The 22,883-nt window shown below is 41.5% G+C and overlaps 1 protein-coding gene across 2 annotated transcripts in view; it reads left to right on the top strand.

Moving 5' to 3' along the window:
• The window catches only part of CREB5 (cAMP responsive element binding protein 5), a 338,565-nt gene that overhangs the window by 187,117 nt on the left and 128,565 nt on the right, over positions 1–22,883 (top strand). The window contains exon 1 of one of the 2 annotated variants that reach the window (XM_080386501.1): positions 1–22,883. This exon is cut by the window's left edge and continues 9,793 nt beyond it; it is cut by the window's right edge and continues 25,649 nt beyond it. The exons of the other annotated variant lie outside the window; for it this stretch is intronic. The gene's annotated coding sequence lies outside the window, so the exon portion shown is untranslated. 2 annotated transcript variants of the gene reach the window in all.

The following is a 22,883-nucleotide window of genomic DNA, read 5'->3' as shown; positions in this document are numbered from 1 at the left end:
AAACCCCCAGGGCAGAATAAATAAAATAAAAACATGAGAAGTGCATTTATAGTCCTCCTGAAAATAAGTGTGCAGTCTTAAAAAGGTTTCCTTAAAATGAAAAATGGATGACTGAGTCGCCAACTGCTACTAATCTAAAAGTTCATGCTTTCAATGGTGATGGCTGTGCTGCTAACTCTTTGTTAGCAAGGGTATTTAGTTGTAGGATAAGAGGGCTTTATAGAACATTTGCTCCCTAGTGGTTTAGAAATTAGCCTGTATATGGAATAAGTGAGCAAAGATGGAATGTATTTTCCATTGCCCTAGTTATTCCTGTGCATGTGTGTGTGTTGGTGTGCTTGTGCATGTGTGTGTGTGTGCATGTGCTAATAGCTTTGTGGTGATGATGGAGATGATCAAGATGATACAGAATGGAAATACTGTGTGATTTTCTGGAGTCAGCCTTTTAGGACTCCATTTAAATGGGAAAGGCAATGATTTCTGGAAAGTAGGTTTGCCAGCAGGCTGCAGTTAAGATCCTCAGATGGTATTTACTGCAGAAACATGTATTACTGTTTGAATCTGGAAATAATTTTTCCCACAAGGGAGAAAACACCTTGTCATAAAACATACTGTATTTTACTTGATTATTCAGTGTTATGTTGTTATGTCTTTCTAATAAATTGTGGATTTAGCCTTGTTTGCATTTATGTTAGTGGAAGATTTTCTACTTGAATTCAGTCTAGTAGAGATCAACTGTATCTAGCTCTGATGCCCAGTGCGTGGTCTTACAAATCTTGTGCAGGCATTTCTGAGAGTCAGAAGCTGCAGCTGTTCCTCAAGCCATCAGCAGCAATGTGAGTTACAGCAGCAAAGCTGTAAAACTTTTTCTGCTGCATTAGTTGCTGCTTTTTCAGCCTGTATCATACTTTGCCAGGGGACTATATCCTCCATTCTCCAGTCGTCTCTGGGTGTCAGGAGCAGAGACACCGAGGTAGGATTACACCAGAATTTTCTTCCAAGCCTTGCAGAGAAGCAATGCATGCCAGCGGGGGCAAAAGCCAGGAGAACTACATGGGCAGGACTTTCAGCTGAGCTGCCAGATCTGGTTTTAAGAGTGCCTAGCAATGGGGAAACAAGGCGTTCAAACGGATGAGGGTCTTGCTTGTAGTCCAGAAAATGGGACTGTTTTCTTCTAAGTATGCTCTACTGAAGGGAGTATTGTTTTCTGCTCTTTCCTGGGAGAAGATCTAGGAGAAGTCCAATTTTTCTGTATTGTTTGCTGAGCTGTCCTCTCTGCAGGTGAAGTCAAGTCCTTCCTGTGCCGCTGTACATTTAGCTTCCCTCACCATCCTTTTGTCAATTGGTCACACAGCGTTGAACCAATGGGTGGCTTGTACCCTGGGGCAATTTCTTAATCATATTAATAATAATCCTTAAACCAAAATTTATATTTTTTTAAATTGAATGTGCTGATAGCAATTTAGCAAACCTCTCATTAGGAACCCCAGTGGTGTAAAGCCTTGGGAACAACAGGAGGTCTCTTGGAGAGACTGTATGTACAGTACCATGCCAGCACCATTTGCTGATTTCAGTTATTTCGTCTCAGAGTAACGCTGGACATCCTTGGCAGATTGACAGCGCAAGCCTTATTCGTTGAAAGCCTTCCCAGCACTGCGGCCACAAGAACACCCCAAGTATTTTAAGTTAGCTACGTAGGTCCTATTCTTAACTTTTCATCTCATCAGATACTTTTCTTATTAGTACTTGAGAGCCTTCCCTCTAAGGTAATGATGATGTACGTTAAACCTCCATGCTCAAGTCCTGGCTTGTGCATTTTTAATGTGTTATGACTGATCTGTGCAATAGCTGTGCTGCAGCCTTGCTGGGCCATGTGACATAATGGCTTTTTTAATTTCCTCCTTCCAGTCCCATCGTCTGTTCACATGTAGGAAATTGCTTTGTTTTTCATGTTAATTGATAGCATGACCTGTTTCAGCAACTCACCATCTCAAAGGTATGTCTGAGATCTCCAAATGACTCACCGACATAAATGCAGATGAGCTAAAGCCACTTGTGTTACAGAAGGGCTGAAAGCCAAAGCAGACTATCTTGATATCCAAGATAGCCTTTTAGCCTGTAGGACCGTGAGCCCGTGGCCCGCTTTGTTAATGACTGCATTGAAGTCTGGTGGCAAATGGTAGGTGGCAAGAGGCAGCCTGCAGGAATAGTCATGTTAAATTCATGGCCTCTAGCTCACTTGATCAATTGCAAGCTGGTAGACGTTTATTTAAAATTTATACCACATGAATGTCTGAGGTAATAGGTGAATACTGTACAGGGTTTATTTAAAAGAATATTTGACCAGTAGGGTCTTTGGAGATCAAATATTTCATTTTCAAGGGTGTCCTGAGTATTGGAAGAGGAGGAGGGGGACATAAAGAGGGATTTGGATAATGCGAAATACCACAGAAAGCAAGATTTTCCAAGGAAAACACCAGGAAGCTTGGTATGAGCATTTAATGTATGCTGGAGTTTTTAAAAGGAAACATTAGTGGTGAAACATGCCCTCAAAGGACAAGCCAGCAATAAATTTTGTGTCACAAAATTACCTGTCAGGGAGATTATGTTTAAATAACGTAGAATTGTTCCTGCTTCTTGAGAGGCTGGGAGAAACTTCACGGAAGAGTGTTCAAAGTATTCAGAATTATGTGCACAAATCCCATTAACAATAATGGGATTTGTGTGTTCAGCCCTGCTCAAATGGCATTGAAAAATGCGGCTGTTGGTTGTTCTTCCCCAAAGCATAGACACAGCAAGGGAGCAATGAAATCCAAAATATTTTCTCTCAAGATTTTTTTTTTTATTATTACCTTCCAGACACAGAGTATCTCACTAGCAGCCTGTGTGCACGGCGTCATGATTAAAGCCCACAGGCAATTCTCCTTTTCCCTTGGCCAGGGGTGGGGTGGGAAATAACAGCAACAACAAAAAATCCCACCAAACAGATTTGACATGTCAGTGTTGCCATTATCTGTGGTAATGGGGAACGTTATTGCCTAAAAATTCAGCGGGACAGTGAGCATTTGGAATGAGTGGACTCCAGTAAAAAGGCTTCGGTGTGGGTTTTGGGGGTTTTTCCTAACATCCTTGCTTAAAAAATCAAGATCTGTGTTTTGATGTATTGTAGATGAGACCGACTCCTTGTAAATTAGAGAACAGTGTAGGGCAGAGAATGCTCTAAAGGTGGAAGGCCGAGGAAGAAAGGGGAAAAATATACAATTAAGACTTAAATATGACTGAACATGTTGCCATGGGATTTGATCTTATCCTATTTACAAGAGAAAACTTATGACTCATGGGTTCTAAATGATCGAGCCATTACTCATTTACGGAGTAAAAAAAAAAAATACCTTTTATGGGATTTTTATAAATAATGGTTACTTCCCCATATTTGTGAATACTGAGCAAAGACATGCTGCAGTCATAAAACTCTCTGCATGCTCAGCTTCTGTGCAGGCTTTTTGAGAAGTATTTAGTGTTAACTGATTGTTTCTCTCTTCACAGTTTTATTCTCTGTGGTTTCTGCTCGTGGCCTGTGCTGAGTTGTAACCTTTATTTCACAAAATCACGCAGGGAAAGCAAGATAAATTTTGCCAAAATCCAAATAGGTAACACCTAAAGACCCTGTAGTGCAGTTCAGGATGGACATGTAAAAGGTGGTTTTTTAACTATTTTCTTCCCATCTAGGCCTGGGAGGACTCTGCAAGATAATAGCGCTGCTGGTTACCCGGGGTCTGTTGTGGTGGTCATGATGCTGCTTACCATGTACTTTTCCCTAGTGAAGACTCGTCAGCTGTGTCTGAGGAACTCAAAAGACTTTATCCTGGCCCTGCACCCTTTCAGGACACTCTTGACGTGTGGGTTATCACCCTGTGGCTATCTGGTCCAGCTTCAGTGCTGTATTCTTCTGCTGGTCAGTGTTAGGTACTGTTGATGCTTTCTTTTATCTCTACCACTGCTCTCACTCACAGGGTTATTAAAGGATAAACAGTATAATCTGTTTTGAACTCTGGCTTTTTCCCCTTGGAGTGATCCATGTTTTTATCACGCTGTATGTAAAGTGTTAACCTTTTGCGCTGCTAACCTTCCTGTACGGGTTTGAAGAAGTGCATAGAGCCAGTCATTAATAGGAAAGAGATATCTGCATATCAGATTAGAATCTGATTTGGTGAGAGAGAAATCTGTTTAAGAGCTTGGATAATGTAGACAGTCTCAGAAAAATTAATCTTTTTAAAGTTTTGTTGTGTGACTGCTGGACAGGCATATTACGAAGGTGGATTTTTTGAGTGGAGCAACTGTATTTTTAAATTTTATTGTTCGATGCACAGCCTGTGCAGTAATCTCCTTGGGTGGGTAGCAATTTTATGATAGCCCAGAACTGGCTTCTGACTGAGTTCAAGATCAAGGGTGTTCTGGATTCTAGAGGTCAAGCCAAATGACAAACTTTGCATTTTTTCTGTTATGCATGTTTTCCTGGGGGAGTGTGTGTGAAGAGAAAAAGGATGTGGGAGCAGTGAATACTACATTCAAATCTTGGGTTACAGCCTACCTATAATATCTTTCCAGTTGTGTTCGTGTATCCATTTTCTTCATATCCATGAAAGTATCTCTCCGAAAATCAGACAGACGTCCTACAAAGAATTCATGGATGTGAATTCTTGAAGCAGCTGGCCATAGTATAGAGATATGTTTCCAAGGCTTTACTTTATCCTCTGGAGAAAAGAAACAATTGGAAGAGATGTGTAAAACCGGTATGCTCGTACAACAAAGACATCCCATGGATGCAGGCATGAGAAAACTCTTGATCACATTAATTCCCACCATTCGCCTAGTTGTACAGAGTTGTGCATACAGGGTGTATTTTTAGGTAAATTGACATTGGATGCCAGAGGAAAGTGGCCTCTATTTTGTTATTAATTCTGTTTCTGTGCCAAACTGTGCAAGTGTTTGTGGGAGATTATGGCTTTTAACATACTGGGCAATAAAATCTAGTATTTGGCTTGGTATGATTCTAGCTGGCCTATGACATCCTAAGTGTTACAATAACATTCACACATTTTAGTAGTTGCTCCAACTCCTGCAACTAGTCAAGGAGAGCTACATGCCGCCCTTGACACAGGGAAACTGTCTCAGGTAAAAATGAAAATTAGACATTTATATTTTCTCCTCTTTTCTGTCTATATACCTGTATCATTGAATTACAAGCTGTAGAGAATCCTTTGAAGTTAATTGAAATTACTACTTACGGGAGACGATGTACAAAATACAACGCATTTGTAGACAGAAAGAAAATACTTGCCATCTGTCTTGAATAGAAGACATACAAAACATTCAAGCAGACTTTGCTGAGGTTTTACTCTCAGAAGCCTGTCAACATTGCGTTCTTTTCCATGGGACATGCCTATTACCATCTTCGTGGTTTTTTTTTTTTTTTTTTTTCTGTGCTCGATGAGAAATGGCCACTACTCAACTGGAGCTTGTCACACTTAACACTTGTAGCACCTACGTGCTGTACTGTCCTTACACGTTGTGCTGCTGCTGATAGTTCCCGCTTGGAGATGTCACCTTGTTGGGTCACCGTGACATTTATCTTTCGTGCACCAGAGTGTTGCACTTTGCCTTTCTGAAGATGGAAGTGTAGGGGGGCTGCAGGGTCTGGGTTAGCAGTTAGGTGACGGGAGCACGTGAGGTGGTTTTGAGGAAACAATATGGAAATCAGCTGCGGTGTGGGATCTGAGGGGGCCCAGCCTTTGCGTGGAGGAGCTTCACTATGTGGGGTGTCTGCATTAGTGTGACTTGGAGACACTGTCCAAAATCCATTTGAGCTCGAGGGGTTTTATCAGGACAGGAAATATTGAGGGAGACCCATGTTTGTTGTTGGTGGAACGTCACTATATCCCTGTCATCTGTAGATCAGCGGCACTGAGAAATTATTCCTTAGCAAATCTAGTATTCTACTATTTTATTGTCACTACCAAGTGCTCAGAGATCCTTTTTGTAAGTAAAAGAAGCATTAAAACTTCACACAAGCTTTAACTTGAGGATACGGAGAGAATTCTGGATGGCCACATCGTTCCTCTGAGAGAAGCCAATAAACGATTATCCAAACCCTTCTGCTTTGATGTCATACAAGGAAATCAGCATAACTGCTGGACTTACCTGGCCTGTGTTGGGTGGCAGATATGAACAAAATCTTAATGCCAGCTACCAGAGTCATATCTCATATCTGCTGTCAACAAGTTAGATCAAGAAAGCTGGGTTGTTGGTTTTTTTTTCTTTTTTAATCATTCTGCTCTGTGCAAGTGAACTAACGTTAATTGCATTCTGGATGGCTGTTGGACATCACAGCTGTAACAACAAAAAGTAAGATTTTCTTTTTAACATCATACTTCAAAAGTTAAATTAAAAATTCTCTTGCAAAAATAAGTCTGTAATAGAGTATGCATCAATAAATGTACCAAGGAAGGGCAATCTGCACCTGATATAATAAAACTATTTCTCAGGAAACCTCTGTTCAAAGAAGTGTAGCATTTAACCGTGATTGGTGACTTCTCTACAGAATTTTAGAATTCACCTATGGGATGGATTTTCTGTTACATTAATGTCCCATTTACACTATTTTGGCTTCATAAAATGTACTTAAACGTAAATGAAAATTTGGCCTGTAGAACGTTTTGTGTTCTGAGAATTCTTTATTAAATTTTACTGGATGCCACAGTTTTCAGGTCCCTTTCTGTAGAACTTTGAATTTTTAATAATTGTTAGTCTAAATGTGGTAGGCACCTGTTGCTTTAATTCACAATGAAGCATTCAACACTTCCCGTTGTATAATTACACTTAAGTTTATGCTGAGTTTATGCTTACATCAGCACAGAAAGATGCTGAATTATCCTGCAAACACTTGGCAGCATTTGCACTGTATTAAACCAAAATCCTGCTGGCCTGTCTGAGAGAGGTGATTCTTCTGGCAAACTTATTTTGGGTTGTAAATATTTCACATGTGGTAAAATCACTGCCTGATTGAGAATTGCACTTGAGAGGAAGATGCCTGACCTTGCACCAAGCTGGTGTTTTAAGCTAGCTTTTGTTTTCTCTCTCTCTTTCGGTCCCCCCTTGTGGTTTTCTAAATACTTGTCTATAGCGCTTCAACTACAGAAATAATATTCCCGTTTACAGTCTTTGAAGAACGCTCTGGATTTTAACCTACAGGTCACATAGATGAAGTTTCCAACACCCTTATTTACTGAGAATTTTTTTTTTTTCTTACAAGTTAATATATTGAGTTATATTATTTTTAAGATACTAATATATCAACTACTGTGCCACACTCTGCTATGAACAAACCACAGATGTTCATGTTATGTGATCTGAAAAACGTCTTTGTGGAGTTAATGGGTTGTTTTGGGTTTTGAAAGTACACGATTCTGCAAACTGAACCCAATTGATCTAGCACCTTTTAATCAAGAGTCACAGAGTACTCACATGCAATAATCATTCTTTTCTGGTAATTATCAGGTGTACTATGGTGTCTCCTGAAACTAATAAATACCCTATCATGATAAAGATACAGTTTTCTTTTTTCTTGTAGAAACAAGACGTGCCTTGATAACAGAAATTACTTCTCAAGTGTGACAAGATTTGGTTTCCATTTATTAACCTAATAAAGCTGAGGAACTATTGCCGCTTAATACTGGTGTTGCCTGTGTAAGTGGTAAAAATGGAAATACGTGATTTCTGCTCCTTATACCAGAATGATTGGCACAGGAAAGGTGTAAAATTCTGCAAGCGTGAACCAGGTTCTACATCTTCTGCTAACCTCTTCATCTGCTTAAAATCCTGCTTACACACATTACTGCCCATTTTGAACGGGGATTATTTAAGACAGGAGAGGGAAATCTTTCACACTCTAACGGTCAAGAAATAAAGTGAAGGATGATGAGGAGCCATAGGCTGGTGTCAAAATTGGAAAGCTTGCCCCCCTTGTGTCTCCCGTGGCTCCTGCCTCATATGTGCACCTCTGTGCTTGTTATATTGCGGCTCATGCCACAGCATTGCTTCTGTTTGTATCTTCCGCTCTAACCAGATTTAAAGAAAGATTTGATAGTTACTATTCTTATTTGTCATTATTGTTATCTTTTTCGCTACTGCTGCATTTTTATCGCAGAGAAGCAACGTACTGTTCAGAGGTGCTGGTTTTCTTCCCTTCATTCAAGGATTTCTCTGTCCTTCCTCCCTCTCTTCCATGTTCCCAGATTGTTACACTGAGGAAACTTGTCTCTTCTGTCTACGGAGATAGCCTTTAGTTCAGGGTAAGGTTTACTTCATAGCCTAAAAATGGCTCTTACTCCTTGATCTGACTCACTGTGTTACAATACAGTCACTTATAGATCAATTTATTTTTAGAAGCTCAAAGAAACATTCTATGGGGAGCATTTGTTTCTGATCAAGAGATCGCTCCAAACTGAAATATGCTGCTGGAGGGAATATCCTTTCAACTTGACCCTTAATATAAGGACCCTCTAACAGTTGTTTCATGCCTTTCGAATGTCCGTTGCACTCTTCTGCAAACTTTTTGTGATCAGCTTAAGGAAAAAAATGTGCACACTCCCTTGTCCTTTGAAGCATGTGAGTTTTTGTTTGCTGCTTTTCCTCCTAGATGCAGGGCAATTTCTTCGGGGGTAGTATGTTTTGCTCCTATTTGCTCCCTGAATTTTCTTTTTCTAAGAGGGAGGATGGTGGGTGGGGGTGGGTGGGGGGTGGGGGGTGGGGAGGAGAATTTGAATCAAACCCCGCATTGTCATAGAGTCATTGCTCAGTGTTTAACAGTTTTGAAGATGGTTTTCTTTGTTTTTTCCACTGAAAAGTGGAAGGGTTTGGAGCACCACAGTGCACTCTGTGCTCGCTCAGCCCTACCTGACAGAAATGGTTATTCAGTGCTTCTTTGTACATTACCTGGCGTTTTCTGGATTTTGGAAGAACAGTAAATACTGCAGGGAGTTTGTATGGATGTACTATCAACTACTACCTGGCATATTCTCCGTATTATTATTTTTCTTTTTTTTTTTTTCTTTTCTTTAATTTTGTCTTGCATTTTTTAAGATGTTAATAATGAGAAGATGTTAGCATGCATGGTAAAGTAACAGCACGCTGTTACTGTCAAGAAGGAAGGAGCCCCTGGACCTACCTACTGCAAGCCTCTAACATTCAGCCAAGCCCCATCCAGATGCCAAGCGTTTGGATGTTTCTGTCTGCTAGATCCCATACAGGCGAGGAAACTGTCATGCCATGCAGTATATCCACTGGGGAGAAAATGAAAAAAAGCCCAGCCTGACCCTGAGTACAGCCCTGTGATGCCCACTCCGTTGCAGGTTGTTCTGTGCTGTTGAAGGCTGTGAGCAATGCTGTCACAGCGCTGTTCTTCTGAAGGGCACCTGCTTGCCGCAGGTGAAGTTGCTGTTATTTTTTATTTTTATTTTATGTTTATATATTGCTAGGCTGTATTACATACGACAAGAGGTACTACACAAGTCAAACGTAAGGATAACTTCTTGTGTCCTGGCAGCGTATCTGTAGTATAATAATCATTACTCTCCCAAGTGAATGTTAGATTTAAAATGTTATTCTTGATATGCGAAGAGGATAACAGCAAGACCGTAATTTTACCTCTTCTCATGGAAACTATTGCTTCAGCCTTGACCTCTGAACACTTTTTTAATACCAAGGAGACACTCAAGGATCAACAGCCTGAGCTTGCTGTAACTGGGAAATAACTTTCTAATTTCTTTTTTTAAAGGAACAGAAAAAGACAACCATTTGTCTTTTCTGTTTTGAAGAAAGAAATAGAAAGGGAAGGAAAAGGAGGAAACAAAACCAGCCATGCCTTTTCCTCGTGAACCGAAGTGCGGAGACACATTTGTCTGATAAATGCAACTTTTGAAAGTAATTGTTTTCCTTAGAAAAGAAAGGGAACAAAACACCTACAAAAAGTTTGCTCCAGATTTTCCTTTAAGCATGTGAGGGGAGAGCGCATATGGATTTGCATTCCTGTATACCAGCCTTTTGCAACCCCTCTGGCTCCCGCAGAAACTATTCCCTTCTAGTAGTCCTAGTATGAAGGACCAGAGTGTTTGGATTGAGACTCATGCTGGGGGCTGCCACATGCTGACAAGCGATCGGTGAGGTTAGAATGAAGCACTTGGGCATCGTGCAACAAGTGCTCCGCAGATAACCCGGGAGGAATTTTGGCTGAGTTAGTGTTGTCCTTAGGTTATCCCTCTAGCTTACTCCCTATGCTCTTTTGAACTACTTGTAAGAGCTAATGCTCTCTCCAGGGATTTAGTCTTTTTGTGTATTCCCACAAGAGAATCTAATTAATGCCTATTATAGCATTGCCTCTGTGAGAAGTCGTTTAAATGAGGCTATCAATCTGCTGTCCAGCTGTTCCTGATCCAAGCTGAATTTGAATTGACAGCAGAGCCTGAGAGGAGCTGTTTTATCTCTTTACCAGTTTCTGATGCATCACTTTAAAAGCGTGCATGGTGATACATAGGGTTCCCGAATCTATATTTAGGAACTTGACCTCCGAAGGAGGTGAACACCTGCAACTTTCATTGAGTTGTGCTGAAATTGCAGATTATGTCTCTGCAGGTCAGGCCCGCTGGAATTCTTGAAATGGGATTTCAGAGGTGTGCTCCATGGCAACTACATCCAGGGATCCTTCTTGATTGCCATTGCCTCTCATAACACCAGCAAGCCACCCACAACCAACTCCTTCCCTCCACACAATTAAAAATGGGAACTGAGATCCCTCAACAAGCAATTCAGCTTGCCCTTCAGATCACTAAAGCTTCCTTGATGCAATGGTTGCCACTCATAGAGTAGTGTGACCACCTTCCTTCCTGCCCACACTTCATTAAGGCCTCCTGTTACATACGACCCTAATTTCTGAGTTCAAAGGACAATCACAGAGGTATAAGGAGGTCAGGGCTGTAAGCCAGCAACTGTAGTAAATTTAACTCTAAACAAGAGGAATGGAAAGGAGATCCACTAGGATGTGAGAAATAACTGAGCAAGGGAAAGCTCTTTGAGGTTCGAAACAAGTTAATGTATTGAAAGAGTCGCCTCTGTTTTGGGCTGTAGGCAGTGGGAGACGGGAATGGAGGAGAGGAAAGGGTAGGGGGCTCATGAATTCCTGAAAGAAGATTTTATTCTTTCCTAGACTGGACTATTTTTCAGTGGTCAAAATTCAGTTACCACCCATGTCATATGCTAGTGCTTCAAGCGTGTGGCATTTAGCCTTTTTTTCAGTGGTCCATTTGATAATATTTGTGGTCCTTTTCTGTTGCTGATGTACTTCTAGAGTATCACTAATAAGCTTTGGGACTTGGTTAGAAAAAAAAATTCTTAAACATCTTCAGGCTATGGACAGCCTTTGAGCTGAAGGTGTTAGCTGTCTTGTTAACTCTGGCTGTGATCTGGCCTGTTGAAGCAAATGGAAGTCTTTCCACTTCAATAGACTTCAGATCTGTACCCGTCCCTGTAAGCGGAGCTAAGTCTGAAACATTGAATATTTGGAAGAAGACAGAAACACGGCTTACATTTCCTGGCTCTGGGGTTTCCTTTATGTTGTCCTCAGGTCAAAACTTGTCTTCAGATTTTGCCTCTGCAATGTTTATTCCCACAAAACAAGATAAAGGTCTTTGTTCCTCTAGAAGTCCCTAGATGACTAGATTGAACAAACAGAGCAGTAACATTCTCGCTGTTTTCCATCACTTAGTAAAGTGCAGAACCTTCTCCCTCCCCCAGCGTTTCCACTTCCTCTACTTCCCGTCTTTGCAGATTGGGTAACAAACGCTGAATATTTCCTGAAGTTGACTAATGACAGGACATTGATGTCTGCAGCTGAGCAGTCTGGCTAGTGCTGGGTTGAATTCTTGACTGAAAGAAGGTGCTACAGCTGTGTTTATGCCCCGCTACCCCCCGCTTCTGTCTTTTTGTTACCTTTAGGGTATTGTGTCAGCCTTGTCTAAGCACCCTGCAGCAAGCATACTTCAAACGACTTTTACTGTATTGCGGTATTATTACTGCCTTAACAAAAAGATTCTCATAGGCCAAGCTGAGATACAGTACTGTGATTATACGTCCTTTTCCACGTGTTCTGCTCCATGAAGACCATTAATGACTGAGAAAATCCATTATTTGAACTGAATGGCTGTATTGCGTTTGCATAGCAAGGTTTTGGTAGGGGGCAGGGGCTGCAGGGTTGGCTTCTGTGAGAAACTGTCAGAAGCTTGCCCTGGGCCTGATGGAGACAATGCTAGCCAGCTCCAAGATGGAGCTGCCGCTGGCCAAGGCCAAGGCCATCAACGATGAAGTTAGCACCTCTGGGATAACATATTTAAGACAGGGAAAAAAACCTATGCAACAGCAATTGCGGTCGGTAGGAGTGAGAATATATGAGCAACAGCCCTGCAGGCAACAAGGTCAATTCAGAAGGAGGGGGAGGGGCTGCTCCAGATGCCGGAGCAGAGATTCCCCTGCAGCCCGTGCTGAAGACCATGGAGAGGCAGGCTGTCCTCCTCAGCTTGTGGAGGTCCATGGTGGAGCAGATCCCCACCTGCAGCTTGTGGAGGACCCCATGCTGGAGCAGGTGGATACCCAAAGGAGGCTGTGACCCGTGGGAAGCTTGCTGGAGCAGGCTCCTGGCAGGACCCGTGGAGAGAGGAGCCCAGGCTGGAGCAGGTTTGCTGGCAGGGCTTGTGACCCCACAGGGGACCCATGCTGGAACAGACTGTTCCTGAAGGACTGCACCCTGTGGAAGGGGCCCACTCTGGAGCAGTTTGTGAAGAACTGCAGCCAGTGGGAAGGACTCACATCGGAGAAGTTCGAGGAAGACTGTCTCCCGTGGGAGGGACCCCACACTGGAGCAGGGGAAGGGTATGAGGGGCCCTCTCCTTCAGGGGAAAAGAGCAGCAGAGGCAGCGTGTGGTGAACTGACTGCAGCCCCCATTCCCCGTCCCCCTGCACAGCTGGAGGGGAGGAGGTAGAGAAAATCAGGAGTGAAGTTGAGCCCAGGAAGGAGGGAGTGGGGGGAAGATGCTTCTAAGATGTAGTTTCATTTCTCATTATCCTACTCTGATTTGATTGGTAATAAACTAATTTCCCCAAGTTGAGTCTGTTTTGCCCATGACGGTAATTGCTCCCTGTCCTTACCTCGACCCATGAGCCTTTCGATATGTTTTCTCTCCCCAGTCCAGCTGAGAAGGGGGTGTGATAGGGTGCCTGTAGTGGGCAATTGGCATGCAGCCAGGGTCAACCCACCAGAATGGCCTTTAAAATTAAAACAGGATAAGATCTTTCACAGGTGGAAATTAGTTTGGGTTTGGTTTACACAAAGTTAGATTATGCACCCCCAAAATTAAGAATGCTTAGAACTGGGTTTCTTAGGTCTCCCAGCTATCTTTTATACTGTGAGTAGAACTGCCAAGAGGGAAAGGAATTTAATGAATTTTATTTTATAGCTTAGGCTTTTCATCTGAAATGGCTAGACTGTCTCTCCTCTTGGCTGGGGGATTTCTTTCTCATTATGTCATTAAAACTTCAATGGCTCCATTTCTTTTGTGTTGACTGAGACGCATAGATCTGTGTTTCTGTATGTATCAAATTATAATGATGTTCTATGACAAAAAAATCAAATATCCATGTATCCCTTGGCCTGATTAGTAACGGTATTGATGTGAGCAGAGAGAGTCCAGTAGCAGAGAAAACCAGACTTACAGATTATGTCCTTAGCTGACGTGCAATGACTGTTGCTTCCAGTGTCCTAAAGTGCCACCATATATGGTTGCTTTGGAGCTAGAAGCACCTCTTCAAAGTTGGTCAAAGATGAGCAACCAAAACAGCGGCCAACAGAAAAGTTTAAGATTCTAACAAGGAAGGTGGAAGGATGGGGTAGAAATTAGTCTTGTAGTGATACAAGGGTGAAGAGGAACAAGGAATTGCTCCCATGTGGCAGCAGTGCTCATGGATCTTCGATCTAGGATCAGATAATTCCTTTGTGTGTGAATCTAGTGGATGTAATCCACACCTAAATACCTACTGGGAAATATGCCTGTGAAAAAATCTCAAAACAAGTGGGCTGAACTCCTGGCATGCAACAAAAAGGTATTTCTTTAACACATATGCTTACTTTGGTGACATTGGCTTATTCTTGACTTGAATAGGATTTTAGCCTTTTTTGGTAAGTGAAAGTAAAAGACATATTTGGGCTTTTACAGAAGTAGTAAAAGGTTAAAGTCCTTTAAATTTGGAATACGCGTAGAACCCTTATGACTACTTCTAGGGCATGTTTTACTTACTATAGCCATCCATCCTTTTTTAAATTGAGTAATAACTTCGCATTTAAATACATTTTTGTATGTTGAATATTGCAAAACTAGATAAAAATGGGCAGTTTCACAAAAAACCCGCACACCATAAAATCCACAGTCCTTTTCTTTCTTTTCTCCATCTCTTCCATGACTGTTATTTTTTTTCCTTTACTGTGTTCTGATTCTCCAGTGTAGAGACTTCCAAATGAAAGTTAGCAGATGCTGTTCCACACAATCTGACTGCTCCTGAGGGGAGCTTGTTCCCACCAGACATTTTACAACATCTGTTTGAAGCTGACTTCGCGCTCCTTCTGTTCCATCTCAAATTGGAAGCCCCGATGAGAAGAGATGAGAAGGTACATGTACCGAGGCAGGGCTTTGATCCACGATGTCACACACTGACTGACATTTCCACTTACATTGAAACATGCTGCTTTCAGATACATGGTAATAAACAGGACTGTTCAGCTGGCTAACAGAGATGCTGTTGAGACAGCAGGGGAAAAAAATCACCTTTGTTAGTAGAAAAGTATTTGCGAAAATCTAGAACTCAGAAATACATTTATTTTTTTATACAGTCTATTTAGTCTTCTGTATTTTATTCACCTACAGCTTGAAATTTTCTGATTTTATTGTTATGCTAGAATGCTTTTCCTGTTGGGCTTACTGGAGTTCCTAGCCAGAGCTTCTGGATTTTTCCCTATACCCAGTTTTATCACTTCAAATTTATGCTGCTGTAGTGTGCAAATATACATTTTTTCTTCATTGGAGCAATGCAAACTTTTCTCTTCGTATCAATCTTTGTTATCCCAACAATTCTGTCTTTCTGTTCCTAATTAAAATCTCTTGCCTTTGAAATTATACTATTCAATGCTGTCTCTTTAAAAAAATAGGGAAACAAAGATACACATTTTTCAGAGTGGGAAGGATGTTGCAAAATTGTTTTTACAATTGTTCAATACATCTAAAAATATAACACTGCAGAAACAAAGAAATTATTTCATTTCAGTGACATAATACTAGCAGATCTGAAGTTAGCTGACAGCTTTATCTAAATACTGATGAACAGAGTTCTCTAGAGCTCTCTTTCTTTCTTAACATGTTATCTTTTGAATGCTGATTGGGGAGAATAAAGACATTTTACGCAGCATTTAAAAAGCTTTGATAAGATGTAACTTATTTTCCTTTTTTGAAAACAGTATGTTTTGTTATTTTAATGTATAAGCTGAATGCTATAGAAAAATGATGAAAACCTTGATTTATTCTGGGCAATTTAAATAAAGGTGCTGAAGGTACAAAAAGGTTTATATACTTCGAAAATCCATAGGAATTTCACGCAAAATTCTCCCTGGTCATGTCATAGCTCATTCTGTTCTGGCTCCTCAAGGTTTCATAAGCTGTTGAATCTCTAGTCCTCTGAGACAGGAATTTAGAAATAAATTGGGTCATCTTTCAAAGGAGTAGTGTTGACCAAGTAATAATTTCGGTAAGATTTCAGTGATCCTTTGTGAGATTTTCTGTACCTATACTGAGAATATGGCTTCTATTCAGATTTGGCTTCTAATGCTGGAGATGAGATGGCCACACTCTGCAGGACAAGGGAAAGTAACTGGGTGGAGGGAAGAGCAAGAGTGTTGTTTTGTCAGAGTCCAGGATCAAGCTTCTGGGAGACTCAGTTAAACGTCTCAATCATCTCATCATTTTAAAATGCTTTGGAAGGGAGACAACCAAAGATTTTTCCTTCCTTGCTGTACTTGAAATATCTCCCTGGGGTATAATTAGGGGTTTTCAGTAAACCTAAAGAAAATATCCAACGTATGGTTACGGTCTCTTCCAGTCGTCGTTTTTTAAGATAAGTCATCCTTCTGACTTACTATCTACTTCGTTGTGTTGTTTAAGTGGCTGCTGGGAACAGGGCTTAATCAATGAAATAGCAACCCTGCCACGCTGGTAAGAGTCATAGTACTTCCCAGGCTCAGGATTTGAACTGCTTCTAGTTGAAACATCTCTTTTGTCTCCCAAAAGGTTTGAACACATCTTCGAGGCTACCCAGTTGCTTATAGGCTGTGTTGCATGCGTCACGTAACAGTGGTTGGTGGAGCATCCACTTGGAGATCAACACTCGGTGTCTACGGTGGGCACCGAGGGCCGTAGGAAATCCAGTGAACTCCCACTGTGTCCTTCCACAAACTGAACAGGTCGGCACGGTGGTGTCTCACAAGATCAGTAGTGCCAAATCCCTGAGCCAGGGAGGGGAGGTTTCTCCCAGATGTGAGAACCTGGTGCAAGAGTTTCTAATGTTTTAGTCTGTTTACATTTGCTTTCCATCTGTTGGGAAGGAGTCCGAAGTTGCATTTTGAAAGAACCAAGCACCTTAGTGGAAGGATCTGACAGGATGAGGCCCAAGCGAATTTCCCCATCTTCATCAAGACTTTTTGTGAATTACTGTATCATGGCAGAGAGAAAGTGTGGCAGAGAGAAAGCCTTCTCCTTGAGATTCAGCCTCCAAATCCACAGGTCCTTCCCTCCATAGACGGTTGACTCCAAGAAACACTGGAGGTTTAGACAGTCTGGTCACATCGCTTCATATTCGTGGTGGTAGGTCTAACATCAGTGACACGGATGAATGACTTCAATAAAGAAGTACAGTGGAATAGCATCTTCCACAAACCTATTTGTACCATATGTTATGCCCCAAAATGCTGCTTGAGTAGAATCCCCAACCTTGGGGCCTTCTGTTTGTTATTAGTAACATTTGCTTTCAGTTCCTCACCATTTTTTGCGGGGGGCGGGGACGGGGTGGGGGGGGGGGGGAGGAACACGGAGTATCTGAAAACAATAACTCTTGTTCATTGACATAAACCGGCTGTCAGTTCCTTGTGGGACCCGGGCTGATAAAAAACAGGGGAAAACTATTTTATTTGCAATGTAAGGAATTTTAGCCTGTGGAGATTTTTAGTTCAACAGCAGTAAAGGTAGGGACAGCAACCAGTGAGGCTGTTAAAGGTTACATTCTCTCCCGCCCTCTCTTTTTTCCCAGTCCCTTGAGTCATAATTAAAACTCCAGAAAGTGAGAAGCTGTTACTAATGCTAACATACAGTTTGGCACAACAGAATCCTGCATTTACTGACTTGTGTTTTTTATTTAATTTCAATTTTTATAGGTCAAGCTGAAATTTTACTTTACTGTTTGGTTTACAAAGGGCTTTCTTTCTGAATCTGAAACTTTTAATTTGGTTTGAGAGTTTCCCAGGTATAACATTTATGGAAACAAACACCTTGTTCAGCAGCCTGACAATAATTATCTCCTAATGGAACAATTAGACACTTTAATCAGATGTGACTATAGTGCTCTCAAGTTGAAAATGCGGGAGATGGTCTCTTGTGCTTTGGACCGCTTACGATTTCTCCCAGGAGATTAGCTGGACACAGAGACGAGCTAATTACCCTTCATATCTTTTTGAGAGCTGTCCAAATTTGAAGGAGCAGTTACATAATAATGATATTTATATACCGTCTTTCCCCGGACTGAAACAAATACTAGGGCCACTTAGAAGACCCCTACTCAGACAAGACAGTGCATTTGGTGATTAAAGTCTGAGAAGGAGTTTAGGATTTTGTAATAATGCTTTCAGCCGTTTCCTTAATAACTCAGAAATTGGTTTGTGACTCATTTGAAAGAAAGACTCTGTCAACGCAGGAGTCCTTTGAGTACCTGTTGGGGAGGTTTATTTACAAGTCTTTGTATCCAGTCATGTATTAACTGCTCATAGATCTTAGAAAGCCATTCCTCAGCAGAAGGAGATTATTTTTCTAAGACAAACTGAGGTGGAACGGTGTTACTCAGCCCTGAGACTCTAGTCTACGAGTTTATAATTCCTGTGTACAAATACCAGCGAGGCAATTTAAACTGGTCAGTGAGATCCTTGGAAAAATCTCTCAGTGAAGGACAAAGAATTATTGGCACCTGTTGGATTGCCGTTGCCATTTCTTAAAATACATAGCCCCTTTTAAGGTCATCTGTTAAACTACTGGCCACCCCTGACCTTGCAGTCTGGTGTGATTTCAGCCCAAGGTAATATGAACCGGTCAATTAAAAAAGAAGTGTCCCTCCTGCGGCAGATACGTGTCGATGTTTAATAGCCTTCTGTGTTGTCTTTTCCCTCCCCCTTTTTCTTGTCTCTGGGGTAAGCTGCATTCGGTCTGAGAAAGCCCGGACAGCCTTGGACTTCAGTTCACCTGAGGGCATACAGGTCACGATGGATACCAGTTTTTTCTGGCATAATGAGACCATTAAGTTTAGATCAGCCATTCCCCGTTTCCTGGTTTGGTGTTGCTGTGCAAGACACGGCTTACCGCGAGGCAAGAGTTTTCTTGGACTAACTACAAGACCCCTTGCCTGTGCCAGAACCCAGACATGTAGATGAAAAAAGAACAGCAGCTCTTGAAATGCAGCTATAACCCTTCGACAGTACTTCTTCAGCTGCCATCCTCACAGTATTTCTCCATGCTGTTGTCTCTCCAGTACAACGCCAGAAATGTGAGTCGTGGAGAAAGCGTGCCTTGTGTTCGTTCAAAGGATAGCACACGAGGGCTAAGTCTTACCCATAAATTGCAAGTAACCAAAGAATGTTACGTCAGGTTGCTTGCGGAGAACAAGACGTTGCAAGTCGTGAAACTGAAGAGTACTTCTCTTGTTGTCTAGATAACACAGCAAAGTGTATCTGTTGCCATATTTAATAATGTAGAACTGAAATTTTGCATTCAATTATAAGAGAGAAACCTAAATGTGCTTTATATTAGCTTAGCTACCAAGATTAGAAAAGATAATAGAATTACTTCAGAAGTTTACCTGTGCTGTTGCTTCTTGGAGTACTCTGTTCTCATGCTCATTTTCTACAAATATCCATTCATCCATTTTTAATAAGAGCAAAACTCGGACCAGGATACCAACTTCCAGATGCATTTTTGCTATCCTGGGGAATGTTTATTTTCATTTTGAAAAAAAGTGAACTTTACTATCACAGAATATTTTAAATGCAAACAAAAAACCTCAAATGGTATATTGACACAGTGCACTTGTGTCTAAAACCTCAGAAGAAGCCAAATAAGTATCCACACTATGTAAACAGATTATTTACCTTGTAAGTATTTTTAGCTTCTGGTACTGCTCCGAGTTTGATCTCTGGCTTCTTGATTATTGAATCCTGAAGGTAGGGTCAGAGAGCCAGATGTTCTCTCTCTTGCTTTAGGTCAGGAGTTGGGAATACCTCTTTCATGTCTTCATGGTCTGTGACTTGTAGACACCACCATAATATAAGTAATAATAAACACACCAGTATGCACCCGCTGGAACTCCTCTGAAGCCAATAGGGTTATGTTAGTATAAGGTAAAAATTAGGCTGATTATTTGCCTTCGAGGCATTCTACACTTCTGTATATCTGTAAAAAACTATTAACAATTACTATCTGGGTAGTATTCACAGCTATGGTGCACCTGTGGTTCCATGGTGCAGCTGCATGAGCTTTTTCTGATGGTTTCATCTTTGTGTCAAAATTATATGTAAATCTGTGTCACTATTGAGGATTATTGGTGCATCCCTAATATTGCTGAGCACCTTCTTATTCTGTAATGCAGCAGCATTATACAGGGCGGTCTCTAGTGCCATTTACAGTAGTACATCCCGGGCTCCCAGGACTGTTTGTCTACATGCCATGATGGGAGATGGTGCTTGGATTGACATTCCAACACCTTGCTTGCCCATACAGCGAAGCTCCAGCATTGCCAGCTGACACTTTCTTTTCAGACTGGAATTTAGTAGTTATAATTCAGTCTGTTTGCACATCTCAGCTTCTATTTTTAAGCGCTGCTAATCCTCAGCTAAGGGCTGGCCTCCATCTGGCCTTACAAGGGTGCGTGGTGGCGAGGGAGGTGTGAGGAGCCTTCCCAGACCTCGTGCGGTCCTCCTGAGAGCCAGGCGCAATTGCTGCCTTCCAAATGGGGACAGGCAAGATGCTCTTGCCTCGTCCCCCCCTGGAACGCAGAGACGGCGGTGGCTGGAGGACCTGTGCCCCACCACGTCCCCCATGTGCCAGAGGGAGAATGTTCCCTCTCTGAAGGACACTCCTCAAATGGCAACATGGATCTAGCCCTCTCTGGTACTGCTGGTGTTGCCTGAAGTGTGCAGCTGGACTTGGAGGTGGTGGGATGTGCCTGTTTAAAACTGTGACGGCCCTCGCTCTGTGTGCTTCCTCTCCGGTTAACGGTTGTCCCTTCACTCCAGAAAATCAGGACTGCAGGCCGTGCAGGCTTGCCCGTTTCCCCAAACAAGAGAGCAGAGCTGACGGAGTGGAAGTCACGGTGCAAGCTGAGCAAGCGGCCTGCATGCTGCTGAAAGGAGTTAGGAAACAGTCTCTGCCTGCCAGGGGGATATCGGTTCTGCTGGAAGACTCTGTTGAGAAGGAGTCAGGGCACCAAGACAGGTGCGCTTATGGAATTTTTCACTTGAGAGGACTCTTACTCTTGTTTTTCTTTTGTGTGGTTTTGCAATCCTCCTCCGCCAGTGGCTCAGCGAGATGTGGAAGGAGACTGACCCACCACAGGCTCCTCTGGCTGCCCAGCTCCTGTTGCATCCAAATAGGCCGTGGAGACCAGAGGGCTGGGTTTATAGCCTTTTGAAAGGGTTGTCTTATTGAAGCCAGGCAGGGGCAAGCCTGCTCTCTTGTTGCTCCTGGGAATGCTGAAGACCCTACAGATAGGGAATTACACTTTCCAAAGAAAAGAGGGTTAGTACGTGCTGTCGCTTCCTGGTGGAGGCTCTTGTTTGTTAAGTAGCCAGCAGAAATCTGACTGCTAAAGCTTGAAGAAGACATGGTTTCAGTGTGCTTTTACAGTCAAAGTAGCTGAGAATGCTGTGGTCTGTTGGAATTTTTGATATCTTTTAGTCAGGTGTTGAAATCTGTCTCCTGCTGTATGTTAAGCAGTCCATCCAGGTCCAGGGCAATGTTATTTCAGCAGGGCAAGGCCTTTGGCTAATAGCATTTGGAAGAAAGACGGTGGTTTGGAGAACATGCATAAAAGAAGATCTCATCAGTAGTGATATCAAAGAATGTCAGCCAAGACGGTCTTGTAGGAGGTATAGTGGCTATAAGATGTCACGCTGAAGAGGTGCAGACAGTTGCTGTGCCTCTACGTTTAAAAGCATCTATCCATTAACATTAACCTTTTGTGCCAAAGTAAAACACATTCAATTAACTTTCTCTTTCAAGTTGGGATTTGCAATTAAATAGTTTTTCATCTCTCTTTCTATTTGTATATGTTAGGGCTCACTTTCTATCTTGTGCCTGGATCCCTGATGTCTTTTAAGGCCAGCTGGGGAAGTCTGCCACAATGCAAACTCATCTGCCATGCGTTATACACAAAGCCTAAGAAAGAAGGGCAGTATGTTCTGTGCAAGTTAAATAAGTTTATTTTCCAATAAATATATTTCCACTTGTGTGAAGCAAGTATCTTCAGAGACTCCAGTTTTTCCATAACTCACTTGCACTGATAATTAGCAGGATAGTAAAGGTTGTGGTACTTGTTGTGCACTTGTATTGATGCTATTTTGCTTTATTCACTAACTTCAGTTATGATATTTCCTTGAGTAATGTTAAGTTTGTATGAAATTGTCCAGATTTGGAACTGAATGAAACATGCTCATTAGTATCTGCATCAAATCACATTCAGTGGTGAGCAGCACACAGTGTTCTGAAAGCACCAACTATTGAAACTTTATTTTTTCATTTTTAACTGTAGAAATGAGAAAAGGAAATAAGTAGCACTCCATGTATAAAGAAGCTATTAACTTTTTGTTTGTTTATTATTTTACTTTATTATTAGAGAAACAAAATATATTATACATTTTGTTTTGCATAAAATTATACAGGCAGTAACAGTTTGTGAATGAAGAAACACATTTTTGCACTAATTCCACAGCACTTCTATTTCATTTTATGATATTTTTTTTATTTCACTTCAGAGAGTACTTCTACTGAATTCAGGGAACAGTAGGAAACCCACCCACCAGCTAATTCAACCTGTAAAAAAATTGTCTTTCTGCAAGTGAAAAAAAAAAAAAAAAGTAGCCGCCTGCTGACTATTTTATATATTTGGGTTCTGTTTCCAAGATTGCTCATTTATATCCTGTTGAACTTTGATTTTGTTCTGAGTTTTTTTTCCTCCATTAATTTTGTAATGCATTTCTTCTACTACTCTAATCTAGGAAAAAAGAGCAAAATTATTTATCTGCTTAGAAAATCAATTGACAACTTTGCAAAAAGGTTGAGCTATACCTACAAATGTGGAATCTATAAAAAAATGTAAGGAAAAAGGCCAGGTTTTTTACTGGTCAAATGAAATATGACAAAACCAGACTGGGGGACGGGATTCTATAAATGAAAGTATTCTAAACTGAAGACATGCAATCATTT

Source organism: Falco punctatus, assembly GCF_963210335.1.
Source record: "Falco punctatus genome assembly, chromosome: 4".
Lineage (NCBI taxonomy): Eukaryota > Metazoa > Chordata > Aves > Falconiformes > Falconidae > Falco > Falco punctatus.
Note: the sequence above shows the minus strand (reverse complement) of the source record. Positions and strands in the feature narration are given on the sequence as shown.